We start from the raw sequence: 12,426 nt of genomic DNA on the forward strand, positions 1-12,426 counted from the left end.
TATCTTTCCCATACTAACTTCTTCCACAAGTATCTGGCCAGGTCCAACCACACTTCTTGATTTCATATGCTTAAAATCTATTTCCAATTACTCATATGATATAATTTAAGAATCTCAGGGTTAGAAAAAAGGAACTTCAGAAGATATTGCATCATCTTGACAAATCCTTGTGTTTATATCTCCAATTATAAACATATAGCTCTGTACCTACACATGAATTTGATTCAATTCAAAGAACATTTATTGAGTATCTACATTGCATTGGGTCATGATGATATTCAAATAGATCTATGTTCTTCATATTCAGGTTACAATGCATTCATACCTGTCCATCCTGAGCTATTCTCTCCTTTGTCTTCATATAAGGGGAAAGGGAAAAAAAAGCAATTGTTAAGCATCTAGTATATACTTATATTTATATATGTACAAATATATATATATATATACTCTCATTTGATCATAAAATCACAAAAAGGGATTCATCTAATGTTCCATATTCTCTCCACATATTGCCAGGATACTAGAAGAACACCTGAACTATCCTTGTTCTCACTACATGGCATATTATTTTCCATTCATTTATTTCTTTAATGACATCCTTTATGTCACTTCTTCTTTATAATTCCATTCTTATTAAATGTTAAAGCCTGATTATACCCACCATGTGCCTTTCCACTGATCTCGGGTAAAACTAACTTTTAATTCTACAGAGATTGTGATTTTTCAGGCCAAAAAACACGTACTCAAAAAATCCTTACACATTTCTTGTTGATAAGTAATTATTCTAGTATTTAAATGGACTTAATCAAACCTACAAATAAGATTATCATGGCTTTATTGTGCTAATTAAACTATGTGGCTTCTTTTTAACCTTAAGGATGACAGCATCCAGAATCCCCAAACCTTTTATTGCTCTTCATTTTCCAAAGCCACCTAAGAGCTTTCTTTGTTTCATTGAAAATGCTTTCCAGTTCACACCCCAAAGAGCTGTCTCTCTAGGTACATGGGCTAAGATAATTTCTGTACTTAGAAACCATGGTGGCTGAAAGTAAATAACAATCTAAAAAATAGTTAACTTCAGAGAAATTCCTAAAAATTGAATCTCAGGCTGGTTTTCTCTAATGAACCATTAATAAAATCAGGATTTTTTTTCCAAGTAGGAAAAACAGAACTGTTTTTCCATAGGAATTAAATTAGGATTTAAAAAATTTAAAGTTATCATAGGACTTGTGCTAATAAAGAATCAGTGAAACATTAGTGAAATTATGAAACTCTGATGATTAAAAACAACCAATGAAAGATTTTCCCCTTCTTCTTTCATCTTTTGTTGACAAAAGATCATCGGCTCAGTGCTAGAAAATCCATTCACAGCAAATAGCATGTCCAATGGGAAAAGATGTCACTCATTTTCTTCTGTGTGATATACTGAATAGGTCAAATTTATAATAAGAGAATAAACCTTAAGATTTTACAAATTGGACATCAGTCTTCATTCAGAAATGGGAAGTGAGGACAGGAGGTTTCCTTTGAAAAAATAGCTGAGGATCAAAGAAGGAAGAAAAGGTAAGGACAGAAAAATGAGAGTGCTGATTTCTCAGGTCCACTGAGTAACAATCATATTTATGATATTCTGAGACAGGGGTGGTATTTCAAAAGTGCAGTTCTTTCTACTTATTACCATTATAACTTCTAAGGTAAGGGTTCTTAATCTTTTTGTTTCATGATAGTCTAATGGAATCTATAGATCCTTTCTTGGAACACTGTTTTTAAATATCTAAAATAAAATATACGGCATTATAAAGAAAGCCAATTATATTGAAATACAGTTATCAGCTTTTGTTTCCAACTCATGGATTCAAGTTTCAGAAATCCTGCTCTCCAGAAAGAGAACTATGGGGACCGAATATGGATCATAACAGTATTTTCATCGTTTTTACTTTTTTTGCTTGCTTTTTTTCTTTTTCATTTTTTTCCTTTTTGATCTGATTTTTCTTTTTTAATTAAAGCTTTTTATTTTTCAAAACATATTCATGGATAATTCTTCAACATTAATTATTGCAAAACCTTGTATTCCAATTCCCCCCCTTCCCCTACCCCATGCCCTAGATGGCAAGTAGTCCAAGATATGTTAAGCAAGGTAGAAATATATGTTAAATCCAATATGTGTATACATATTTATACAATTATTTTGCTGCACAAGAAAAATCAAATCAAACTGAAAAAAATGAGAAGGAAAATAAAATGCAAGCAAACAACAACAAAAAGAGAGAAAATGCTATGTTATAAACTACATTCACTTCCCACAGTCCTCTCTCTGAGTGTAGATGGCTCTCTTCATCATAAAATCATTAGAACTGGTCTGAATCATCTCATTGTTGAAGAGAGCCAAGTCCATCATGAGCTGATTTTTCTTGTACAGCATGATAAATGTGGAAATATGTTTAGAATAAGTGTATGTTTAACCTATATTGGATTACTTGCTGTCTAGAGAAGGGGAGTGGGGGGAATGAAGGGAGAAAAAAATTGGAATACAAGGTTTTGCAAGGGTGAATGTTGAAAATTATTTTTGCATGTATTTTAAAAATAAAAAGCTATTATTGTTTTTTGTTTGTTTGTTTTTTTTGCTGAGGCAATTGGGTTTAAGTGACTTGCCCAGGGTCATACAACTAGAAAGTGGTCATGTGAGACCAGATCTGAACTCAAGTCCTCCTGACTTCAGGGCTGGTGCTCTACCCACTGAGCCACCTAGCTGCCCCCTATTTTTAATGTTTTTAAAAAAGAAATTCTGTATAAACAGACAATTTTCAGATGAAGAAATTAAAACTATTTCTAATCATATGAGAAGGTGCTCTAAATCACTATTAATCAGACAAATGCAAATTAAGACAACTCTGAAATACCATTACACACCTCTCAGATTGGCTAAGATGACAGGAAATGAGGAGATGTGGGAAAACTGGGATGCTAATACATTGTTGTGGAATTATGGAATTGTGAATGGATCCAGCCATTCTGAAGAGCAATTTGGAACTATGTTCAAAAAGTTATCAACCGGTGGATACCCTTTGACCCAGCAGTGTTTCTACTGGGCTTATATCCCAAAGAGATCTTAAAGGAAGGAAAGGGACCTGCATGTCTAAAAATGTTTGTAGCAGCCCTTTTCATAGTGGCAAGAAACTGGAAATGAGTGGATGCCCATCAGTTGGAGAGTGGCTGAATAAGTAATGGTATATGGATGTTATGGAACATTATTGTTCTATAAGAAATGATCAGGAGGATGATTTTAGAGAGTCTGGAGAGACTTATATGAATTAATGCTAAGTGAAATGAGCAGAACCAGGAGATCATGGTACATGACAACATCAATATTATATGACAATCAATTCTGATGAAAATGACTCTTTCCAACAATGAGATGATTGATGCCAGTTCCAATGATCTTTTGATGAAGAGAGTCATTTACATCCAGAGAGATGACTGGAGGAATTGAATATGGATCACACAATATAACATTCTCACTCTTTTTGTTGTTGTTTGCTTGCATTTTATTTTCTCACTCATTTATTCTTTTTTTGATCTGATTTCTCTTGTGCCACAAGAGAATTGTATAAATATATTTATACATATTGGATTTAACATAAAAAAGGAATACTACTCCATAGTTATATTCCATCCATTCTTCATGCAGGTTCTATGTTCTTATGTATATATGTATGGCCATTTCCATGAGAAAGCAAGTTCCTTAAGGGTAAAGACTGTTTTTGCTTTTTGTGAGTCCCTAGCTCTTATGCAAAGTGTCTGACACCTAGTAAGTACTTAAATGCTTTTGATTTGGTGTAAAGAGTGTACTTTTTTAAAGTTTTCTCTATTATTGTCATAGCTTTATAGTTTACAAATAATTTTCATATCCATCATCTAATTCCATCCTCATAATAACCATGTTTGGCTTGGTAGGAAATGTATTATAAAACTCCATTTTATAGGTGAATAACTGTGTTTAGAAACTATTATATAGTAGTTAGCCTTTGTAATAAATACCAAAGTTTCTTTGTTTATAGCAAGAGACTTATGCTGAAATATCCAAATACCAAATCAGCTTTCTTGGTGCACTTCTCCAAGTGAAACTGATGTCTCAACAAAGACATGTTTCTTTCCACTCTCAAAAATCAATACAACTTCCCCTAACCACTGGCTTCTGGTCAGATAAGATCCATAATTCCAGTGAGTACAGTTTCTATAAAAGGGGGAAGAGAAAACTAAGACACAGTCACAGAGAACACAAACACACACCAAAGAAGAAAAGAGCCTACTTCTGGAGGGGAAAGGAAAAAAAAAAAAACAGACTTCAAAGACATTCCTCAGAGTCGACTGACAACCAATGTGAAATTCAGCATAGAGATGCACAGTCTCCCCCCACAACTGAGAACAAATTCTTCATGTACAAATGACTCCAAGTATAATTTAATTCTAGTCAAAACAAACATCCTACCGATGAGTCAGAATGCATCAAAGCAGCTATGCTCCTGGACAACAGCATTTTTATTTTTTCTATTTCTTCTACTTACTTATATACTGGGTGACTTGGGGGAGAGGCTACAAATTTTTTCAGTTAGTAAGCATTTTTTTCCTCTCACCTCTCCCCATTACTTTAAAAATCTTTGTAACAAATACATATTGTAAAGTGAAAGAAATTCTCATAGCGGTCATCTAGGAATGTATGTTTCATATTGCATGTTGATCAATAATTTCTCTATCAGCAGATAAGTACCAGTCTTCATCTCTTGTCCTCTGGAATCATGACTAGTCGTTGAATTGATCAGATATATTGAGTCTTTAATATGTAGCTATATAATTATAATGATATAATATATAATTTGTGACTAATTTGTGATAACTATAATAATAACAATGACATTTAATAATGTCATAGTGTTTGCAAGTCTTTTATAAATATCTCATTTTATCTGTGCAACAACTCTGGGAGGTAAGTTCTATTTTTATCTCCTCTTTAAAGAAGAAGAAACTGAGTAAGACAGAGGTTCACTGATTTGCCTATGGTTGTGCAACTAGTTAGGATTTGAATTCCAAATCAAGAGCTCTATCCACAATGCTACCTGTGATCACATAATAGGACCAAGATTCCTGAGGTCAGAGTCACAAGATCACAAAAATTTTGAGCTGATCAATGAGCCAAATCTCTTTATTTAACTGAGACCAAGCAGCTTCTGAAAGAAATAGTGCCATAATCTTGGCAGAGTCATAATTCCTTACTTTTCTGTTTTTGACAAATAAATTGTACAAAGATGTGTTCAATGATAGAAGTTTGGGGCCAAACAAAACCCTCTCTTTTCCAAATTCTTCATCTCTGGCCTGGTCAAGATAGTATAATATTGATGGACAATTGTTCTCAAACATTTTAGTCTAAAGAACTCTTTATACTTTTAAAAATTATTGAGAACTCCAAATAGCTTTAATTTATGGTGGTTATATTTATCAATCTTTACTCTTTGTGAAGTAAAACTGATGATTTTTTTAAAAATTATTTTATTTTAAAATAACAATAATAAACCCATTATGGTTAAAACAAAGAATTTTTTTAATGAAAATACCTTTATTTTTTAAAAATTGGAGTAGGCTTTAGTAAAAATGATCACTCACTACTAGTACTGCTGGATGTATTGCCTGTGTTTTAGCATCCAACTACAACCCCAGGACACTCATCAAGCCTATAGCATCCTCACTTAGTACCAGAACTATTGGGATACATTTAATGGAGTTATTCTCATTGAGACTGATTATTAAAAAATATATATATATATATAATTCAAGAAAAAGAATGTTGGATTGCAAGTCAGAGGACTCAGTATTCAACTACCAACCTGACAACTTACTCTAGCTCAAGAACTATGGCCAAGTAACTAACTTTCCTTTAGCTTTCTTACCAGAAGGGCTGCGAGCCGGTGACCTCTGAGATTCTCTGTCGTTTTAAATTCACAGTTCAGTAAATAAACCAGTTCAGATCACAATTAACTCAGTCTTAATTGTCTAGATATGTATAACAAAAAAATCAAACATTCAGTTTGTTTTTTGTAAGTGCTAGACACATAGCTCATTTCTTTAAAGAGCTTATTTCACCTTATAAAAGAGATTCTCAAAATGTGGATCACAGATAGTTATGGGTCCCCAGCACTCCCAGAGGTTAGGAGCAATGTCTCTACTAATCTGTAATCCCAAAGAGATAATAAAATATGGAAGAGGATCCATATGTACAAAAATATTTGCAGCAGCCCTTTTTGAAGTGGCAAGGAACTGGTAATAATTGAGTGGATGCCCACCAGTTGTGGAATGACTGAATAAGTTATGATATGCAAATGAAGTAGAATGTTATTATTTTATAAGAAATGATGAGCAGGCTGATTTCAGAAAAATCTGGAAAGACTTAGATGAATTGATGCTGAGTGAAGTGAGCAGAACCAAGAGAAAATTGTATACAATAACAAGATTATTTGATAATCAACTGTGATAGATTTGGCTCTTTTCAACAATGAGGTGATTCGAGGCAATTCCAAAAACTTGGAATCAAAAATGCCATCCACATCCAAAGAGAGAATTATGGAGATTAAATATGGATCAAAGCCTTTTTGTTATTGTTTGTTGGCTTGTTTTTTTTTCTTTCTCATGTTTTTCCCTTTTGATCTGATTATTCTTGCACAATTTGACAAATATGGAAATATGTTTAAAAGAATTACATATATTTAAACTAAAAAACTTAAAATGAAATAAAATATTCCTCCTTATTCCAACTAGATATTTGTGTGAGGTCTGATTGTGTTTATATAAATCAACCTTATAGAACATATCACAACAGAATGAATGGCAAAAGATAATAATAGAATCTAGATTTGACTTAATCTTCTATTAATTCTCAAAATATTTTTAAAATATTTAAAACAATGTCTATTCTCTTACTAAATTTTCTTTATTTTGGTAAACATAGTTATTTTAATTAAAATGTTGTTTATTTTATCATGTGATGGGTTTGTTATTATTACTTTAAATGACAATACAGTTATAAAACATCGTTTTAAATTTATAAGATGGTAATGATTGATAGGCATAACCCACATAAAAAAAAGTTCTTACAGGTCCTCAATAATTCTGAAGAGGGTAAAGAAATTTTGAAAATAAAAATTTGGGAACTATTGCCCTTCACTATATATTATATTCACCATGTCAAAATGATAGTAGTCTTCTGGAGATCTTGCATAAGAAACAGTTTTGTTTGGCCCTAAATTTCTTCCACTAGATGTATTTTTATGCTATTTTTGTTTTAAAAAATTATACTGCCACAACTATTGAATATATCCCCTAATATTACTACCATCTGAAACTGATCTTTCTATCCCACCTTGATACCCTGCCTTGTTGTACCATGTGTAAGAATGGTGATATTAATCAAATAAGACCTTCAGGTGTCCATTCAATGTATTCTTTGTATAGATGGATGTTGAAGACAACAATAAAAAAAAATACCCTGCAGACTTGGTATGACCTATATGAAGATGAAGTTACGTATTTTACTTGTGTTATAACGCCATAGTTTTTCACAGACTTATAAAGTTAACATTTCAAGACCTAGCCCATTAAAAGATAATGATTTATCACAATAATGTCTTTACCTACTCTTACTTAAGATACAAAATTTGTCTGAGCCATCCTTAGTGCCTACCCAGACACTAGCTATTTGCCAAATTAAAGATATGAAAAGGAGAGAAATGAGAGGAGGAGGAGGCTGGGACCCAACTAAACTCTGATTACATCAAAAATATCTAAGAAAAACAAGAAGATTATGAAAAAAATTAACCAACTCAAAAAGGAGATAGTGTCTCAAAGATCAAAATAACTCTTTGAAAATTAGAATTGGGCAAGAGGAAGCCAGTGAAGTTATTAAAAACCAAGAAATACCAAAACAGATTATAAAAAATGAAAATAAAATAGAACAGAATATGAAACATCTTATAAGAAAAACAACATATGTGGAGAACAGATCAAAATGAGAAAATCTAAAAATAATTGGACTACCTAAAAGTAATGATCAAAAAAAGAACTCTGATACTATAATGCAAGAAATAATCCAAGAAAATTGTCCTGGAATAATAGAACATGAGGGGAAAGTAAAAATAGAAAAATCCCACTGATTACCACCTCAAAGATTTCAAAGAAATCCTTTGTGGAAAACACATAGGAATAATATTGCCAAACTTTGAAACCCCCAGATCAAAGAAATATTTGCAAGAAACAAGAAAAAAAAATTCAAATACATTGAAGCTACAATTAGAATTGTACAGGACTTATCAGCAGGCACAATAAAAGATCACAGAGCTGGGAATCAGATATACTATCAATTAAAAGAACTAGTCATGTAAACAAAAATATCATATCTAAGAAAATTATATATAATATTGAATGAGAAGAAATGAACATTCAATAAACTTGCAAATTTTCAGGACTTTCTATCAACCAAATCCCAACTCAATAGAAAATTTAACATACAGGAGCCAATATCAAAGATCAATTTCAAGGAACTTAACATGGACACATTGTTTATGTTTTTACATGGAAATATATATCATATGTATAAGATTTATATCTCCAATAAGATAGCTCAAAAGAAAGACTGGAGCAGAGTTAAAATAAAAATAGTTCTGTTATACAAATAGAGGAAGAATAGACCCTAAAGCATTAGAGAGAGAAGGAGGGTTTATAGTTCTGAAAACCTACTCACATCAGGAATAAACAATACTACATATATATATATATATATATATATATATATATATATATATATATATATATATATATATAGGGGGGAATGTGGAGGGAAAAGCAAAAGATGGGAGAAGACAAGGGAGAGATCCATGGGTTAGGGGAGATTAAGTAATAGCAAAGGAAGTTAAGGAGCAGAATTAAAGCAAAGAATTAGCAGGGAAAGGAAAGATATACATGGTGGGGGAAGACAGGGGCATGTATGTGCATATGTCTATATAAGTATACACAAATATATCCTTGCTTAACTATAGCTTACTTGGGGGAAATGAAAGTGGAAAAAAATAATAAAGTAAAAAAAAATGCTCAACAGAGAACAAAACCCACAAGGAAGAAAAGATGGACTCTCATGGATATAATTTCTTCTACTATTATATATCTTTTCTATTTTGAATTTTCCTTAATGTCCTTTTGGGCACATGACAATTTTCTTATTAGTTTTTTTTTTTTTTACTTTTCTATTATTTTGTTTTTTAAGGAAATTAACACATTTTTTTTAATTCCTGAAGCAGTGCCTCCCCACTCTCAGGTAAGGAGAATTCATAGTGACATAAAGTTCAAAGTAAAAAATTAATCTGGGAAAACAAGCAAATAATAATTGTTGGTATTCCATTGATCTCTGCTAAAATGACTTTATTTTGACTCAGAACTATGCCTTCTAAGTCTTTGTCAACTTCCTCTAAATATGAATTATCACAATTTAGGATATTTTCAAGACAAAGAAACAAGGGACCACTTCTTTCTAGCATCTGATGGGTAGACCCATGTACAAGAGAAAAGATGAGTTCATAAGTAAATTCTTTCATCATCTCCCTACTAACTGGTAACCTCAAAATCATGCATTTTTGAAAGAATGGGTGGGTCATAAAGTATAACCATACCAATGTAGTTGGATTTAGAGGACATGTAGCAAGCACAGCCAGTAACCTTGTTTATATGTCAACACAGGACAGAGGTATAGAAAACATAACTCTGCCATAAAAAGACAAATTTTAAGTAACTAAATCCAACATTTTCCAACATTAGCTATAACTTGTCTCATGATGGTAATGATTGATAGGCATAACTCACATAAAAATAATATCTGTTGTGTGAAAAAACAATAATAATTATAACTAACATTTATGTAGAACTTTGTTTACAAAGTATCATTCATATATATTATTTGTTCCTCATAATAATAAAGGAAGCTATGTTCTAATATTATTTCCATTTTTCAGATCAATAAATTGAAGCTGAGAGATTATAAGTAACTTGCCTAAATTCATACAGTTTAGTAAGTGTCTAAGGTAGCATTTGAACTTGTCTTCCTGACTCCAAGATCAGCACTCTATTCAGTGTGCCATACAGCTGCAAAGAAGAATTGTAGAATCATAAAATTTAGAGTACTTAAAAAATGAAAGGATGTAAGAGGCAATAAAGTTCACCCTTCTCTTTTTATATGTAGCACCAGGATCATAGGCCCTCCTACCCCCATATCTGGACATGCATTGCCTTCACATGAGCCTCCAGGTAAGCTTCCCTGCTCTGTGGGTCCATACCTACAAGCATGCACATACATACACACACACACATACACTCCAAGGCTCATGAACCTCACTGATGTGTTTATAATTAGTTTTATTATTAGCTTGACATACAAGCATTTAATGAAATAGCATAATAAGAAAAACAACAATAGAACATTTCCATTTAAACTCAGTGACACTCTCACAAATATTTAATTATATTTAATTAATTATAATTAATTATGTCTGATTAGTTATGTCTGATTCTTCATGATCCTATGTGGGGTTTTCTTGGCAAAAATAATGGAGTGGTTTACTATTTCTTTCTCCAAATCATTTTACAGATGAGGAAACTGAGGCAAACAGTTAAATGCTGGATATCATACAGCTAGTAAGATATGGAGGCCAGATTTGAATTCAGAAAGATGAGCCTTGCTGATCCCGAGTCTAGCATTCAATCCACTATAACTGACCTGAAAGGACCTTAGAAACTGTATGTAAACAATAGTGTCAAACTCAAATAGAAATGGATCCCTGTGGGCCACATATTAACTTAGAGAGACACAAATTGACATTATTTGTTGTATTATATTTTTATTTATTTTGTTAAACATTTCCCTATTATATTTTAACTGGTTATGGCTGCACTTGAGAGTTTTATGGACCATGATGGCATCAGGCTGTAAGTTTGACACCTCTGCTGTAAAGCACCATAAGGTTGTACCTGTATGATGATGATGAAGAAGATGATGATGGTGATAGTGATGATAGTGATGAAGAAGGTAGAAGTGTTGGTAGTGGTGGTGATCGTGGTAGTAGTACCTATATAGTTTTATATAAAAAGCCAAGGTGGCATAGTAGACAAGCTACTAGACTCGAGTAAATTTGGGCTTCTCTTCAACCACTGATATACCCACTACAATAGCTATGTGACTTAGGATAGATCACTTAACCTCTAAGTCCCTTTAGCAATTCCCTAGGATTTATTCTATTCGGTCATAAATGGATTGCATTAGTAAAGGGAATTTCCACATTTAGAGTTCCCTGGATTGATGAAATCACAAATCCTTTGGGTATTTATATATAGTTGTACATACAGACCTAAAGTAGTTGTGTGATCATTGCTCCCTCCAGGATTTTGAATATTAATGAGTGTAGCCCTAAGCCACATATGTCAAAGTGATACTCATATAAATCCTGTCTTTTCATCTTATCTCTTCCTTCCATGTTATATTTATCAAGAAAACAAGGAATAAAGCCAGTAGAGCTGGATTTTTGGCTATAGTTGTCTATGTCTGGTGCCAGAACCAATTGATAGACAGATGGCAAGAGAACAGGGAGGTTGAGAGGGGGAGGCAGCACTATGGGACACAGAAAAAGAACTCAGTTCTGGAAGTGTCAGGGTCAAAGGTCTCTAATGAGATAGGATCAACCTGGAGATATGTGAAAAAGAAAATTAGCTTGAATCTAAATATCAGCCAATTTCTAGGAAAACAAATTAAAATATACATTTTCATTGTATTCTTCCTCTTTCAAGAACAATGAAGCCCTCAAGAGAATAATAAAGAGGAAAAAATCCAAGATATTATTCTCTCTAGCTTTCTGGCAATAATGATAGTAAATGGAGGTTATAAGGAAATAATATAATTTGAAGCTACAAAACTAAGTCTGACCTTATATGGAGGCAGAAAAGTAAGTTCGTTAGGGACTTGACACCATATGGTAATGGTAACACCCTATGCCTTGACTCCTATCCTTAAAATATTTGCCTCACTTTGCCTGTTTAACATGAATCATATTATCTGACTTTTTTCAAAACTCATCTCACTTTTTTCAAGATTTTTCTCCTTGAGGATCCTTGACCCTATAGGTTATATTCCTTCCATTCTATATGAGTACCCTTTATTTATATAATTCTCCCCCATTAGTATATAAGCATCTTGAACCTGGGGACACTTTTTTGTATTTCTGCATATAGTATGTATCTAATAAATGTTTATTGATTGATTGATAGAGGCATAGGAATTGTAGCACCTGAATCATTGATCCTAGAATAGCATTGAGGTGCTGTGTGATTACATTTCTGCTATTT

This window comes from Antechinus flavipes, chromosome 2 (genome assembly GCF_016432865.1).
Source record: "Antechinus flavipes isolate AdamAnt ecotype Samford, QLD, Australia chromosome 2, AdamAnt_v2, whole genome shotgun sequence".
Taxonomy (NCBI): domain Eukaryota; kingdom Metazoa; phylum Chordata; class Mammalia; order Dasyuromorphia; family Dasyuridae; genus Antechinus; species Antechinus flavipes.